This window comes from Dasypus novemcinctus, chromosome 22 (assembly GCF_030445035.2).
Source record: "Dasypus novemcinctus isolate mDasNov1 chromosome 22, mDasNov1.1.hap2, whole genome shotgun sequence".
Taxonomy (NCBI): domain Eukaryota; kingdom Metazoa; phylum Chordata; class Mammalia; order Cingulata; family Dasypodidae; genus Dasypus; species Dasypus novemcinctus.
In genome coordinates this window covers 25879997-25897384 of record NC_080694.1, presented here as the reverse complement: position 1 = coordinate 25897384, position 17388 = coordinate 25879997, and the positions used below count along the sequence as shown (strand labels likewise).

The following is a 17388-nucleotide window of genomic DNA, read 5'->3' as shown; positions in this document are numbered from 1 at the left end:
CACTGTTCCCCAGATTTCACAAGTCTTGCCCCTCATTATCATTTATGTTTCAAGCCAGTCTTCCTAGAGCTGCCCTGGTTAAAGGATTCCCAAGGCCTGTTTAGTTCTCCTTTTCCTTTTTACTGATACACACACATCCCAGGCTTGAGAGTTAAGCGAATTTTCGACAGAAGGAACACACCTCTTGAACCAGCATTTGACTCAAGAAACAGCAGAGCGCTGCGGAACAGCTCAGTTTTGCCAGATACCACTTGAATGGATTCCATTTGTGCCCCTGCACAACAGCACCTGCCAGGACCTTGAGCGGTGGCCCCTCGTGGTGACCGAGGCGCTGAAAACCAACTCTTTGCACGTTGACACGATGCTGCTGCAGACACACTGTGTTAATATACCATGGCAGTGAATTCCACTGAGTCTTCCACTACTGTTCCGCGGCTCCTGGAGAGTTTCAGATGCCGCGGTGGCGTGGCCTGCACTTCTACCGGACAGCCCGCTTGGAACCCTCCGGGCGCGCAAGGGCAAGGGCAAGGGCAATCTGGCGCAGGCCCCCATTCCAGCAGACGCGACTCCTTGTGTCTCAAGTGGGCCCTCCAGGGACCCGCAAGGAGACGGGAGGGCACGGTCCCATCCCCAGCCCAGCTGCGCCCTCCGCCCTGCGCCCCTGGCCCTGCGCCCCAGCCCTGCGCCCGCCGCCCAGCTTTGTGACGCGAGACCGCGGTTCCCCGGCAACTGCTGAACGCGGGCGCCGGGCAGCCAGGGAGGCGGACTCGGGCGGGGCCCCCGGCCGGGTGGGACCGACATGGCCTGGGCGGAGAAGCTGGACGCGGGCGGCCTGGCGGATGAGGAGGAGATCACCGCCGCCAGGCTGCGGGGCAACCCTGGGCCGCCGCCCATCTCCGCGCAGTCCGCCTTCAGCTACGTCCCGCAGCGGCGCCTGGACCCCAAGGAGCGCAGCTACTTCTCCCGCCAGGCCCGGGTGAGGCGGGAGGGGCGGCACCTCGCGGCAAGGGTGAGGCGGTGCTGGGGGCAGGGTTCCCCTGCCAGGGAGGGGCTGGGGCAGGGCTGTGCCACCCGGAGCGGGGACTGGACACCCAGCGGCACCGCGTGGAAGGGATCTGGGGGCCAAGCAAGGGCGTGGGGGCGGGACCCGGGCAGGGTGGGGGATGCTTCTGTGGGGGTGGGAGCAGGACATCATAGATGGAAAGGGCTACCTGGAAGGTCAAGTGGGGGGCGGGCAAGGAGGGAGTCCTCACCAGGGAGGAAGACTCCATGGGGCGCCTGGGAGTGGTGGGGGCAGGGGCTGTTCAGCAGGGTCGGTGAGATGGGCGCCTGGTCCCAAAAGAGCAGAGCTTTTAGTACTGGGAGACACAGTGGCACCCCTCCCCCGGGCTGGAGGGGCCTTGCAGCAATCCGGGGGTGCGCGGACAGTCTAGAAAGGGAGCCCCGAGGCTATCCAGTGTGCAGGATGCGGCCCTCTGAGCAGTATGTGCGGTGGTTCCCGAGGCCGTGAATAAGCAACCAGGCTGATGGACGGTCCTGGGCCACTGGAACCCTCGGGCTGCCTTCCCACCGACAAGGAGAACCAGGAATAGGTCTGGACCGTCTGGCCCCTCTGGGAAGGTGTGCGTGGTGGGAAGACCTCGGGGGTCTAAGCAGCCGAAGCCCCCAAGAGAGGGCGGAAGAAAGGAAGAGAAGGGTGTTCAGAATTGTCCAGGTCACCCATTCCTTTCTTTTCAACATTGTTTCTGTCCGTCCCCAGGGTGTTCCTCAGGGCATCTGATTAGATAAAAGCCTTGATTGGGGACCCTCAGCCTTGCAGACAGCTGGGCACCTGGGCTATCCCTCAGGACTCCTGGAGGGATGGGACTGCCAGAAGAGGGACACCTCACTTTTCTCAGGCTGCTGTCACAAGTGCCATGAACTGGGTGGCTAGAAACACCAGAAACGGCTCTCTCAGCCCGGCAGGCTTAAGCCGCAAGTGCGTGGGCCGTGCTGTTGTGTCAGTCCTGGCCGCTGGGGCGCCTGTCCCTTGGCCAGCAAGCCTTCGGTTTTCAGTGCCTCCTCAGTCACCCTATGGCCTGCTCTGTCTCTTTTCCCATGGTGCTCCCGCCCCCCACTTTTGTCTGTGTCCACCCCCCCTCTAAAGACACCAGCCATCCTGGACTAAGGGTCCACCCACTGCAGTCAGCCTCATTCAATTTAAATGATTCTGCTTGCAATAACGCTTTTGCAAAAAGTTCGTGTTCCCAGGTACCCAGGATTAGGACTTCAAGGTATCTTTTTGGGGTACACAGCTCAACCCATAACGTGGAACACAGATTCCATTGGAAAGGAAGTTAATGGTGTATAAAATAATCCCACAAAATGCGTTCTTCCTCTTCTCCTGGCTACCCACAATCAGTGGTGCCCAGGTGAGTCCCCAGTTCAGGTCAACTCTCTCTCGAGTACTGATGGGAGGCCCCTTGAGTCTCATGAGCTTCACTTCACACACAGAAGCGTAGTTTCCAGTTGAAACAACCATGGCCCTCAGCCTGCCCCCCGGGATGTCTCTTGAATCTGAGGTACCCCTCTGCCTGGCTTCTAGCGTGTGGAAGAACTGGATGGAGGAAGGTGACTTCTGGGGCCGTCTGACAAGGTACCTGTCTCTACTGGCCATTAAAACAGGAGGGGGGTGGAACGGAAGGGTTCCTGACCTTCTGTAAACACACACCTCATCTGTTTTCTTCCTGTGAGCAATAGCTTTTGAACAACTGTAAATAGTTTCACTACTAATTGGGGTTTACATTTTGAGTCTACGGTGCCTATGATACTGCCAGTGAGTTGATGGCCATCATGAGATAATAGTCAAAAAGCCAAGACTCTTGGTGTATGAAGTTGTTCAAATCTTCTTTATCTAGAGAATATAAAATTCATCTGGATTTTCAGAATAACAAAGACAGTTCACACTACACCGTTTTGTTTGTACCTTTGAGGAGTCCCTTTCCATAAGGTGGACTGTAGACTGCTCCTCGATGGGGTGTCACTGATGGAAGGTACCGCTGAGGACTGCACAGTGGGGCTTGTGGATTCTGAAGCTTAAATGTGGTAGAAATGCAGAGCAGAGCCCCTGCCCCCTGCGGGCCAGGCCCAAGAGGGAGAAGGGCAGAGTGAGCCTGAAGACTCAGTGTCTCCTTCCAGAATTTGGCAGTCTGATAAATGGCCCCGCCTTCCAGGGCTAACTGAACAAGGGCCAGAGAGGGGCCCCGAGGTAAGAAGTGACCAGGGCTCTATCTCTTGGTGGGACATCAGGAATGAGCCATAAGCACACTTTTCTATATGACAGGGTTGGCAAACTAAGGCCTGCAGGCCAAATCTGGCCGCCTGCCTGTTTTGATAAAGTTTTATTAGAACACACCCACACCCATTCATTTCTCTAACATTCCTGTGCAGGATGTTGGGGTTGAGTGATAACGACAGAGCCCACAGGGCCAGAAGAGTTCCCCCCTGGCCCTCCAGAAAGAAAGTCGCTGACTGCTGCTTGAATGCCTTATTGCCTCCTGGAAAATGGGAAATGTCTTTATTTATTTATTTTTTTTGTCTTTATTTTTTTTGTCTTTATTTTTTTAATATTACATTCAAAAAATATGAGGTCCCCATATACCCCCTATTCCCCTCACCCCTCTCCTCCCCCCATAGCAACAATCTCCTCCATCATCATGAGACATTCATTGCATTTGGTGAATACATCTCTGAGCACCGCTGCACCTCATGGTCAATGATCCCCATTATAGCCCACACTCTCCCACAGTCCACCCAGTGGGCCATGGGAGGACATACAATGTCTGGTAACTGTCTTTAGAATGCATGCATTCAAATGGGATTTTATGTGTTTAAAGCATTTCAGGGCAGTTTTGGTTAGCTGAGGTTACAGGCAAATTCAAGTCCTGGGGCTTTGTGCATGCCAAAAGGAAATTATGCAACTGAAATAAATATTAATTAAAATCTAAAGAAAAGAGCCTTAAAAGCAATAAGAACAGCAAAAGGCATTTCAAAGTCTATTTGAACCAATGTTCACACCATGGTATTGGGATTATGGGCACTGGTATCTGATCAGCTCCAGGGCTCCAGGAGCAATTTCTCTGACCTTGGGATCATTGGTCATAAAGAGGGTGAATTCTGTACTACAGCTGATCAAACTCTGTACTAAAGCTGATCAAATTCTTCCTAAATCAATTTCCTTGGAGCACAGTTAACAGTAGTCAGTGTGTTGGTTGGCAGCCCCGGCAGAGGAGTCCTTGGTGGAAGTATCAGCTCTGTGGTGACTAGCTGTGGAGCCATCACAAGTCACAGCCTCTCTGTCTCACTTTGCCATTCTAACACAGATCAAACAGAACTGACCTCATGGACCACTTAAGAGAATGAATGTGCTTAGTGTGCATACAGTGGCTCACAGTAAGCCCTGGGTCGGTGGAGCTCTAATTACTGGTTTGTTTTTATTTTTTTATTTTTTAATTATCTTTTTTCAAAGTTAATAGATCACACAAAATGTTACATTAGAAAACATAAGAGGTTCCCATATACCCCACTCCCCACTCCCACCCCTATCAATTTTTAGTTGTATTTTTTGAAGATACATAGATCACAAAAAATGTTACATTCAAAAAATATAAGAGGTTCCCATATACCCCCAACCGCCTCACTCCACTCTTCCACATCCACAACCTCTTTCATTAGTGTGGCACATTCATTGTATTTGGTGAATACATTTTGGAGCACTGCTGCACCCCATAGACTAATTGTCTTTGGCTAGTGATGGTCAGTGCCCTTTTGCTAAGGACTGGGTCCACAGGGCCAAGCCTTTCCTTCCTGATCTGATCACTGTCAGAGAGGCACATGATAGAACCGTCAACCTGGGGGCTTAAATAAGCAGTTCTGGGGCATTGTCAGACGAGCCCTGGCAAACTGAGACAGTGGATAAAAGTAAAGATAGACTTCCCATGCCAAGGGGTGTGTGTGTGTGTGTGTGTGTGTATGTGTGTGTGTGTGTTTGTGTATGTGGCAGGGAGGCTCTGCTCAGTCCAGTCTCAGGAACCCAGGTGGAGGGAGGGCCACCAATCAGGCTGTTGTCCTTTCAGTGTGAAGTCTCTGGAGCTCCTGGCCATGGGTGCTTACATGCTTCTGCCTGAAGAGTCACACATGGCTCCTTGATCACATGCAAGCACCTAGCAGAGGAGCAGGGACGGTTACTCCTGTGGGTGACCAGGAGTGGAGGAGAATTGGCTATTGGTGCCATCTACCACTCAGCTGATCCTGAAGTGCCCTCCAGGGTTGTGTCTCTGGCTCCATTTCCCACTGTTGGAAAGCCCTTGCTTCTCCTACCAAGTACCCTTTCTCAGCCAGCAGCTCTACCTGCATTAGCAAGGTCTCCTCCACTGTCATGTCTGTTTCCTACCCCCAGCACCAACAACCTCAGCAACCCTCCTTCTGTGTCACCCTGCACATTGTTCACACCTCAGCTATTTTCTGAGGGAAAAGTGATGGTAGACAGCAAGGGCCAAACCAGTATCAGGAAACACTGAATTTCAATAATGCTCAAAACACAAAGGGCCAAATGGACATCAAGAGAGAAAAGTAAGTGGCGTTCTTTTTGCTTTGTGTTTTAAAAGCAACATCCTGTGTGAAACAAGAACTCCCTTGAGAAATGGTAATAATGAAATACCAATAAACCCAGAAGCTCCATTTTGTGGTAGCATGTAAATCTGAGTCAGTTTTATTAATGACATTCTGCTTCAATCCATAAAGTAGTGAAAGAAAAAAAGAGGAAAGAAGAAAAATTGGTGAAACAAATCAAGGAAAAGCAGATTTTTCAGTTTGATTAGTTTTTGGAAATGGATAGTCATGTTACTAACTGAGGCTGGCTGGTGATGAATATTTTTTTCTTTATTTTTCTGTGATAGAAAATTTCATTTTGTTCTGCAAAAGTTCTGAATATGCGAAATCCCCACGAGGAAGAGCTGTCTAAGATTGTGATAACATCCACCAGCATTGCTAAGGAAAGTTATTCTGAGCTATGATAGGCTCCTGGTAACTAATCCAGGGCTTGGGGGACAGGCATTGCTGCTTACTCATCATTCTTACTTTAAAGAGAGTTTTAGAACTCATTACGAAAAGAAATGGGCATTTTTCAATAATGTTGCATATCATACTCTATTATGCTGGTTTTCTCCAGCTTAGGGAACAAAATAAAGTGCCATTAGCTCTTACATTCAGTGCAGGGTGATTGCATGTTCTGTTCTTGAGTCCATCCTTCCCCTTTAGGATCTTTCTCTCAGAATAAGAACCCTAGGGGTTAATTCAGCTCAGAAGGGTCAGAGGAAGCACAAGCCAAGCCTTTTCCAGGAGCATCTTCTGTTTCCCTGTTCCCCTGCTGTTAGCACTGCCCCCTGCTGGCTGCCCTGCTGCCCTGTCCCCTTTGGCACCAGGCTTTCAGGTGTGAGAGAGGAAGGTGCCTCCCACCTCTCCACCAGGTGTCTGGAGGCCTGGTCTATGTGTTGGACCCTGTGGCTCTTCTCCAGCCACACATGTGTTCCTCTGGTGGGCTGGCCAGAAAGGACTTAAGCCACAGAATGACCAGGAGCCCAGCTTCATTCTAAGTCCTTAATTTACTAGGCACATGGAGGTGATGTGAGTGATGGGGACCATGTTATCTTTTTTTCTTTCCAGCTGGCCTCAAGTGGGCTGGGCAGTAACTCTGAACCTCAGAGGGGAGGGTCTGGATTCCAGAACTTTCCCTGACAGGAGACCAAGTTTCTCCTTTGGAGAATTGACCTTGTATCATCCCAGAAGAGTGGGTGGGATGCTTGGGTTTCCTTGGGTTCCTGAAGGGCCTTCTGATCTGGGGGTTTACCTACAAAGTTTCCTTCAAGAGGACATAACACTGCCAGCAAGAGGTGACTCTCGGCCAATCAACATCCTATGTTATGTATGTTAAAGATAATGTGATCTCTCCATGGTGCATTACGTTTCTTAAAATGTTGGATTTTATTTGATTTAATTCAAATATCTTTAGTTTTTATATAGTGTAGCCATTTGATACTGTTTATGAATTCCAAACATAGATATTGGATTATGTTTGTAAACTGGTCTCTTCCTATGGGCATAATAGATTATATTAACTTCAGAGGTTTCACTTTTACTTTATTAAATTATGATCAAGGGTTGAAATGGCCCATGTCAGTAGGACATTGAGTCTTCACCCCCTTGGTGGGCAGGGACTCACTAAGAAAAAGACATGGCAAAGGAAGTAGTTGGAGTTTTGATGCTGGATCCCAGAGAAATAAACACACAGGAGAAGAACACAGAGGAACAGAGATGGCTCTATAGACATGGCAGAGGCCTGGAAAGAGAGAGAACCTGATGGTCTACAGCTGACCTTGTGGAGACACCAGATCAGCCAAGCCAATAAAGAAACAAGCCCCAGACAGAGAGACAAGCCTTATGCCAGCCTACAGCAGAGACCAGAAGAACCTGGGACCATGGAGTCTGAAGAAGAAGGCTGAATCCTTACAGAGACCAGCAGCCATATTGCTCCAACATGTGGTAACAGACTTTGGTGAGGAAAGTAACTTACACTTTATGGTGTTGCGACTGTAAGCTTCTACCCAAAATAAGCCCCCTTTGTCAATGCCAACAGATTTCTTGTACTTTGCATCAGTACCCCTTTTGTTGACTAATGCATAGTCAAAGTGTTTGATATTTTCTTTTTGATTTCTCCCCATTGCTTTGATGATTAAAAGGCCCTTAGAGCTGTTTTTTTCACTTACCTTTTAAAATCCATCCAGAATTTTCTTTTGTCTGCAATGAAGTGGGAAAATACAAGTTTAATTTTAACCAAAAAGCTATCCAGTTTTCACAGTACCAAAAACTGAAAACTTTATCACTGGCCATGGTTTGGGCTTCTTGTTAACCTAGGAGTGTAGGAGCCATACTGGAGGTGATGCTTTCCACAGAAGTGAAGGCCACAGTGGACCGGGGCACCCACAGTGACCATGCCAGAAGTGGACAAGCTTAAAGGCAGCAGTGGAAGGAAGCTCAGGTGTGGTGGGCTGGTTCCGGCTAGCCGTCGTGTGGGAGCAGGAGCCCTGAGCCCATGCTGGGAGGTTTTCTGTCCTCCCCGTCCTGTAAAGTGACTTGGAGCACAGGCACACCAGGATTTCCAGCAGCCATGGGACAAGTTCCTTTAGTATAGCACCCCTGGAATTCTCAAGAACTTTAAGAAAATACTAAGGATTGCCTTGTTGGCCTTAGCATGTGGCTGTGGACAACAACCAGGCTGACTTATCTTCACACCTCCCCCAGAATGACCAGGTGTCTTGCACAGGATGGAAGGTGTGTGAAGGGTCTGTAGAGACTCAGTTGAAGCTGCTTTCACCCAGTCTGAGTTCCTGGAGTCAGTGAGCTTGGGGATTACTGGGTTTTCCAACATACTCTGCATATGTGCTGCATTCTCTTAACTGTACTTTCTACCTTGTGCCTTGTAGTTGGTAGAAATGCTTCCTTTTGTTACCCACCCAGAGGAAAAAAGTAAGGCAAAAACAAACTTAGGCAACCTGGCATTAGGTTCGAGACCTGATCCTGCCCAAATCCAGCAAGACCACGTGTCTGAGTTCACTGTCGGGAGGATATAAGCAGCCAAAGTGATATACAAGGCTAACCAGGGGAGGATTAAAGAACAGCTAGCAAGTGCATTTCTTCATCTTTTTTAGATAATGAGGCAGACGTACTTTCACTTTAAGGTCAAGCTGGGATGAACAAATGGAGATATTAAAAGATGATAGCTGATGGGTGGGGAAAGATGGCACCTGAGTGAATGCACTTCATAATTGTTCCTGCAAAAGGCCGGCTGAGTACAGTTGGAATCTTGCTGCAGTGGGCTGTTTCGGGGACATGCAAGGCAGGAAGTGTTTGGACATTGATTTGGAGAGACTGGAACAGAAGTCGTGCTTGCTAAGGGTAGAATTGTGAGTTTCTAACACTGAGGTCAGAAGTTGTGGAGAGGTGGGACTCTTCCCCCTAGGGCATTCCCTGGACTGTTAGTAGTGTGGCGACATTCCCAAGCCCTGTGTTCCCCAGAAGAATGCTCCCCAGGTCCATGACCCCTAAGTCACCACAGCCCACATTACACAGACCCACAGACCCCAAGCCAACAATATCCCAGACTTCCCACTCCCAAATCCAGTGCTCTCCCAAATCCAGTGCTCCCTGCGGTAAGGGAATACACTAGCCGTTCAGTTTTGGAGTGACTCTGTGAGTTGAAGGGTTTTTGTGGGAGGTGCAGAGGGGCCAAATGAGATGGGGGTTCAATTTTCAGGTCTTGCCACCCCCCCCCCTTTTTTTTTTTTTGAGCTGAGGAGCATTCCAGCTGGCTTGGGGAAAACTGGGTAAGAAAGGAAAGGCAAATCTGCCAAGAAAGCCCAATTTACCTAAAAATGCTGGGATCGGAAACTTGGTCTGGGAGAAGGTGGAGTCAGAAAATCAACTAGGCAGCAGACTTGGCCCAGTTGTTATAGTGTCTGCCTACCACATGGGAGGTCTGCAGTTCAAACCCCCGGGCCTCCTTGACCTGTGTGGAGCTGGCCCATGCGCAGTGCTGATGAACGCAAAGAGTACCCTGCTACGCAGGAGGGTCCCCCATGTAGGGGAGCCCCATGTGCAAAGAGTGCGCCCTGTAAGGAGAGCCACCCAGCACGAAAGAAAGTGCAGTCTGCCCAGGATTGGTGCCGCACACACGGGGAGCTGACACAACAAGATGATGCAACAAAAAGAAACACAGATTCCCATGCCACTGACAACAACAGAAGCGAACAAAGAAGACACAGCAAATAGACACAGAAAATTGGGGGGGGGGGGAAGGGGAGAGAAATAAATAAATAAATAAATCTTTAAAAAAAAATTCAACTAGCCCTCCTGTAGTACAACTAAGGGAGATGGACTGTAAGATGTGTTTTGAAAACTTCTATTAGCATATTTGGTGTTCCTGGTGATGTGTGGGCACGCTCTCTTTGGAAATTAAGACATTGTTTTCTCTGGTGATTTGGTTCACCAAGGACCCACTTGATTCTCCTACTGGACACCTCACACAGCTTTCCTGCTGCCCTGGGAGAGAGAGAAGGGAAAAAGGGAGAAAGGGGGAAGGTCAGACTCCTAAGCATTTTATTTAAATGCAAAGAGGACTCCTTGCTCGAAACATTGGTCTTTTTTATTGGTTTATTTTTTTTGTTTTTCCTTCCTCTTTATAACCCCACAGCCCTTTCCTCCTCCCCCTCCTACTTCTCCTCCTCCTCCTCTTCTTCTTCATCCCCCTTTTCTTGCTTGAATTTCCACCCCCACTGTTGCCCCTTTTTTCCCTTTCTCTTCTTTTTTATATTTTTTATATTAGGTGTGGCAGGGAGTGATTCACATTTGCTGTGTTTCCTCATCCTCTATTTCCTCTTTTCTGTGTGTACTGATTTTGGCTACCAATACTTACCCCTTTCCTCTACATCTTTCTATCCTCCATCATTTAGTGTTTCTCTTACATTGCACTGCTCTTAATTTAGCCCCCAATTTTTATTTCTAATACCTTTGTACTGTTTTCTGTCTTTTATTCACTCTCTATATTATTGTCCTTTCCTTTCTCTTCCCACTTTCCTGACCACACTGGTCTTTTAATTAATACTATATTCCTCACCATATTCAGGTTACTGTCTCATTATAGATACTCCATTTTTCTTACTGTTATAACTCTACACAGCTTACATGAGTCTAATACCCATTCTTCTAGATCTCTCATGGTTCTTCTGCTAATATTTACTAACAATACTACTATTATATTTTTTTCTTTTCTTACTCTTTTTGCTTTCACTTACCCTAATATTTTCCTTCAAGTGAACTTAGCCAACAGGACAGAAATAGAATAAGAAGAACAAAATGGCAAAGAGAAGACTTAACACACATGAAAAGCAGCAACTAATTAAACCTTGACACTAGACAAAGAAGCTAATCAACCCACCAAGATAAAATGATGACCAGGCAGCAACAAAAAACTACAAGCCAAACCAATAATCAGAAAAACATGACCCAATCCAATGAACAAACTAAAAAGTAGGAAGAAGAGCAGAACATCAAACAAGTAATTAAAGCTCTCAAAACATTTAATAGGGGCCAATTTAATGAGGTGAAGGAAGAGATAAGACTATGAAGAAAACACTTGGAGAGCATAGAGAAGAAATTGCAATCATGCAAAAAAAAGACAATGGGTATGATGGCGAGTAACAGCACAATCCAAGAAATCAAAAATACACTCTCAGCAAATAACAGCAGATTTGAAAAGGGAGAGGAAAGAACTAGTGATGTACTGTCTTCTATTATGGAAGATAGTACATCCTAAATCAAACAGACAGTAGAATTGATAGATAAAAAGAGAGAAAAAATTCAACAGGGACTTTGGGACCTGAATGACAAAGCAAAATGTGAAAACATATGCATTATAGGGATCCCAGAATAAGAAGAGAAGGGAAAGGGAACAGAAGGGGTGTTGGAGGAAATAATGGGTGAAAACCTCCCAAACCTATTGAGGGAGATGAATGTCCACATCCAGGAAGCACAATGCACCCTAAATAGCATAAATCCCAACAGGCCTACCCAAAGACATATACTTGTCAAATTATCCAATGCTCAAGACAAAGAGAAAATACTAAAAGCAGCAGGAGAAAAGAGAAACATCACATGCAAAGGAGGCTTCATAAAACTAAGTGCTGATTTCTCATCTCAAACCAAGGAGGCAAGAAGGAAGTGGTATGATATAGTCAAAGTACTAAAAGAAATAATTTCCAAAAAAGAATACTCTGTCCACCTAAACTGACATTCAATATTATAGAGAGTTCAAATATTCACAGACAAACAGAAATTAATAGATTATACCAACAAGAATCCTGCCCTTCAAGAAATACTAAAGGAAGTTCTATAGGAGGAAAGATAAAAAACAGGAGAGACAGAGTTGGAGGAGAGTGTAAGAACAATAAAAAGACAAAAAAAAGTAAAAAACCAAACAAAATATAACAAACACAAATCCCAAGAAAATATGGCTAATATAAATAATTCCTTGAAAGTGATAACACAGAATGTCAATGGATTAAACTCACCTGTCAAGGGACTCAGACTGGAAGATTGGATAAGAAAGTATGATCCATCTATATGTTGTCTACATGAAAAGCATCTTAGACCTAGGGATTTAAGGAGGTTGAAAGTGAATAGCTGGAAAACATCTTACAGGCAAATAATAACCAAAAATCGGCAGGAGTAACTATGTTAATATCAGACAAAATAGACTTTAAATGCAAAATAATTGTGAGAGACAAATATGGACACTACATATTAGTGAAAGGGATAATCATTCAAAAAGGAAAGAACAGGTGTAAACATTTATGCTCCTGGGAAGCAGACTTGACTCAGCGATTAGGGCATCTGTCTACCACATGGGAGGTCCGCGGTTCAAACCCTGGACCTACTTAGGGCCTCCTTGACCCATGTGGAGCTATCCCATGCACAGTGCTGATGCGCACACGGATTGTTGTGCCATGCAGGGGTGTCCCCGTGTAGGGGAGCCCCAAGCGTAAGGAGTGCACCCTGTAAGGAGAGCTGCTCAGTGTGAAAGAAAGTGCAGCCTACTCAGGAATGGCACTGCACACACAGAGAGCTGACACAGCAAGATGATGCAACAAAAAGAAACACAGATTCCAATGCCACTGACAACAAAAGCGGACAAAGAAGATGCAGCAAAAAGAGAGAGAACAGACAACTAGTGTGGGGGGGAGGGGAGAGAAATAAATAAGTACATCGTTACCAACAAAAACAAAAACAAACAAAAAACATTACACTCCTAACAAGGGTGCCTACAAATATGTAAGACAAACACTGGACAATCTAAGGGAAGGAATTGATGCCTCTACAGTTATAGTGGGGGACTTTAATACACCACTATCACCTTTGGACAGAACATCTCAAAAGAAAATCAATAAAGAAGAAAAGACTTTGAACAATATATTAGAGGAACTGGACCTAATAGACATATACAGAACATTACACCCAAATAAAGCAGGATAAACATTCTTCTCAAGTGCACATGGAACATTCTCCAAGATAGACAACAGGATAGGTTGCTGGGAAAGTCTCAGTGAATTCAGAAAGTTTGAAATCATACAAAATAATTTCTATGACTACAGTGGAATGAAGCTGGAAATCTGCAAAGGTCAGAGACCCGGATTTGGCAACAAGATATGAAAGTTAAATAAAACACTCTTAGAAAAACAGTGGGTCAAGGAGGAACTCTCAAAAGAAATCAATAACTACCTTGAAACAAATGAAAATGATAATGCACATATCAAAACTTATGGGATGCGGCAAAAGTGGTACTGAGAGGGCAATTTATAGCCATATATTCACACGTGATAAAAGAAGAGTTAAAATTGAAAAACTAACTTCACAGTTGGAGGATTTAGTAAAAAAAACAATGACAAACTAAACGCAAAGGAAAAGGAAAGAAATAACAAAGATCAGAGCAGAACTAAATGAAAAAATAAGAAAGCACTTGAAAAAATAAACAAAATCAAGAGCCAGTTCTTTGACAAGATCTATAAAATTGACAAACCCTTAGCTAGACTAACAAAAAAAAAAAAAAGATGCAAATACAGAAAATAAGAAATGAGAAAGGGGATATCACCACTGACCCCACAGAAAAAAGACTATCATAAGAGGATACTTTGAAAATCTATATTCCAACAAAAATGAAAATTCAGAGAAAATGGACAAATTCCTGGAAACACATAAGCAACCTATATTAATGAAAGAGGAAACTGACAATCTCAACAAATCAACCACAAGTAAAGATATAGAATCAGTTATTAAAAGCCTCCCAACTAATAAGAGTTCTGGGCCAGATGGCTTCAGAGGTGAATTCTACCAAACTTTCCATAAAGATCTAATGCCAATCTTGCTGAAACTCTTCCAAAAAATTGAAACAGAAGAACATTGCTTAACTTATACTATGATGCCAATATTGCCCTAATATCAAAGCTGAACAAAGATGCCACAGGAAAGGAAAATTACAGCCCAATCTCTCTAATGAACATAGATATGGAAATCCTCAACAAAATACTTACTAATCATATTCAGCAGCACATTAAACGAATTATACACGATGACCAGGAAGAATTCATTCCTCGTATGCAAGGATGGTTCAACATAAGAAAATACACTAATGTAAACACCAAATAAACAGATTGAAGGAAAAAAATCACATGATCATATCTGCAGGTGCAGAAAAAGCATTTGACAAAATACAGCACTATTTCTTAATAAAAACTCTGCAAAAGATTGGAGTAGATGGAAACTTTCTGAACATGATAAAAGATATATATGGAAAACCCCCAGTTAACATCATTTACAATTTTGAAATCTGAAAATCTTTCCCTCTAAGATCAGGAACAAGACAACGATGCCCATTATTACCCCTTCTATTTAATATTGTGTTAGAAGTACTTGCCTGAGCATTGAGGCAAGAACCAGACATAAAAGGCATTCAAATTGGAAAAGAAAAAGTCAAAATTCCACTATTTGAAGATGATATGACCCTGTACATAGAAAACCCTGAGAAATCTACAACAAAGCTTCTAGAATTTATAAATGAGTTCAGTAATGTCACAGGTTATGAGATCAATGCGCAAAAATCAGTAGCGTGTCTGTACAACACTAATGAAAAACTTGAGGAGGAAATCAATAAAAAATACCATTTACAATAGTAAATTAAAAAATCAAATACCTAGAAATAAATTTAACTAAAGATGTACAAAATTTATACACAGAAAACTACACAACACTGTTCAAGAAAATCAAAGAAGAATTAAATAAATGGAAGAATACTCCCTGTTCATGGATAAGAAGGCTAAATATTATTAAGATGCCTATCCTACCAAAACTGATCTACACATTCAATGTAATCCAAATGAAAACCAACACAACATTCTTTAATGAACTAGAAAAACTCGCTAAGAAATTTATTTGGAATGGAAAGAGGCCCCGAATAGCCAAAGACATATTGAAAAAGAAAAAACAAAATTGGAGGAATTACACTACCTGACTTCAAAACATAGTACAGTAGTGAAAACAGCATGGTACTAGCACAAGGAGAGACACACTGACCAATGGAACCAATTTGAAAATTCTGATATAGCTCCTCATAGATACAGTCATATGATATTCACAAGACCACCAAACCCACTGAAAGAGGATTACCAACTCACATCTTATAAAAAAATCAACTCAAGATGGATCAAAGACCTGAATATAAGAGCCAAGACCATAAGACCATAAGGACCTTAGAATGCAATGTAGGGAAACACCTACAGGACCTTGTAATAGGAAATGGCTTCATGTACTTCACACCAGAAGCACGAGTAGAAGAACAAATAGATACATGAGACTTCTTCAAAATTAAAGCCTTTTGCACCTCAAAGGACTTTGTCAAGAAAATGAAAAGAGAGCCTACCCCATGGGTAAAAATATTTGGTAACCATATATCTGATAGGAGACCAATATCCTTCAAATATAAAGAATTCCTATATCTCAAAAATAAAAAGACAACCCACCCATTTTAAAAAGTGGCAAGACTTAAATAGAAACTTCTCCAAATAAGAAATTCAAATGACTAACAAGCACATGAAAAATGCTCAAAATCACTAGATATTAGGGAAATTCAAATCAAAACTACAATGAGATACCATCTTACTCCCACGAGACTGGCAGCTATCAAAAACACAGAAGACTACAAGTACTGGAGAGGATGTGGAGGAATGGGAACACTCACTCATGCTGGTGGAAATGCAGAAGGATACAGCCATTCTGGAGAACAGTTTGGTGGTTTGTCAAAAAAAAAAAAACTAGCTATGGATTTGCCATATGGCCCAGCGATTCCACTGGTGGGTATTTACCCAGTAGAACTGAAAACAAGGATACAAACTGATATATGCACACCAATGTTCATAGCAGCATTATTTACTATTGCCAAAAGTTGGAATCAATGCAAATGCCCATCAACAGATGAATGGATAAATAAAATGTGGCATATACATACAATGGACTACTACTCAGCTATAAGATGGAATACAGTACAAACACATGTGATAACATGGATGAATCTTGAAAACCTTACGTTGAGTGAAGCAAGCCAGGCATTGAAGCACAAATATTACATGATAAATTGTCTCAGAGAGCTACAGACTGGTTGATAGGCTTAAAGAAAGTTTGGAAGAGAGCTAACACCTACATGGGTGAAATCTATGATAAGCTGTATGTAAGTATTTGTAGAGGGAAGGGATAAAATGGGGGCATAGGGATGCCTTGGGTGGAGCTTTGATGGCTTGAGGGGGGCTAGGGATGGGAGGAAGGGTCAGATGGCCCTAGAAATTGGGGGGAGGGTGGGGAAATATTTGGACATAGTAGATTGTCAGGTATGTGGTTGAAACTGTAATGTTGAGAAAACTTTTTAGAAAATATAATAAGGAAGTTTACCTGTTTAAGATGCTTAAGCAGGGACATCTTACACAGGTCAGGCTTCCAGGGAGTGTGTGAATGCTCATTTTGTCATAGTGGGTTTTATCACTCGGTGGAGATCCATACAATTAGTGTGAAGTTATACCCACATCCTGAGGATTGATGTTCTCAAACAGGGAAATGTGTCTCTCAAGAATACTGGTGGCTCTAAATGGGTTAGGACAGTCGAGTATGTCAAGCCATCAACACTGTTGCAAGTATCTCTGAATATGGTCCTTCAACTAATGAAGACTGATTGTCACAGTGGGTGCTCTGGGGAGGGGGAGAGGGGTATTGAATAGATGGAATCAGGGTAACTGTAGGGTAATGGAAGTGTTCCACAAGATCATGCAATGATGGATATAGGACATGTTAAATTACACCAAAATTGTATAAAAGTCTATAGGTTAAAATGTAAACTATAATGTAAAACATAAGATAACTAAAAATTTAGAAAAGTGTATAGTCTAAAATATAGATCATAATGTAAGCCAACATGGAACCTTGGGTGAAATTTATGTTTCAATATCTGTACATCAAGTGCAGCAAACACAATATGAACATGTAAAAATATCATTGCTAGGGAAGGGACAAAATGTTTGATATTGGATATGTGGGAATACCCTATATTATATATGTGAATTACTGTGATCTAAACATTTTGTGAAGACGAAACAAATAATTAGAAAAAAAGAAAGGATGTAGACACTGAGGAAGAAATGAAATTGCCTTGCCACTGTACATACGGGGCAACACCTATTGCATTAATGAAAGACAAAACAT

At 43.9% G+C, this 17388-nt stretch overlaps 1 long non-coding RNA gene across 1 annotated transcript; it reads left to right on the top strand.

Annotated features, from left to right (window-relative positions):
* The first annotated feature begins 2388 nt into the window (after nucleotides 1-2388).
* LOC131275214 (uncharacterized) lies at nucleotides 2389-3567 on the top strand. The gene is made up of 2 exons (XR_009182623.2): nucleotides 2389-2635; nucleotides 3430-3567. It is a non-coding gene; the product is annotated as an uncharacterized lncRNA (long non-coding RNA).
* Nucleotides 3568-17388: the final 13821 nt, after the last annotated feature.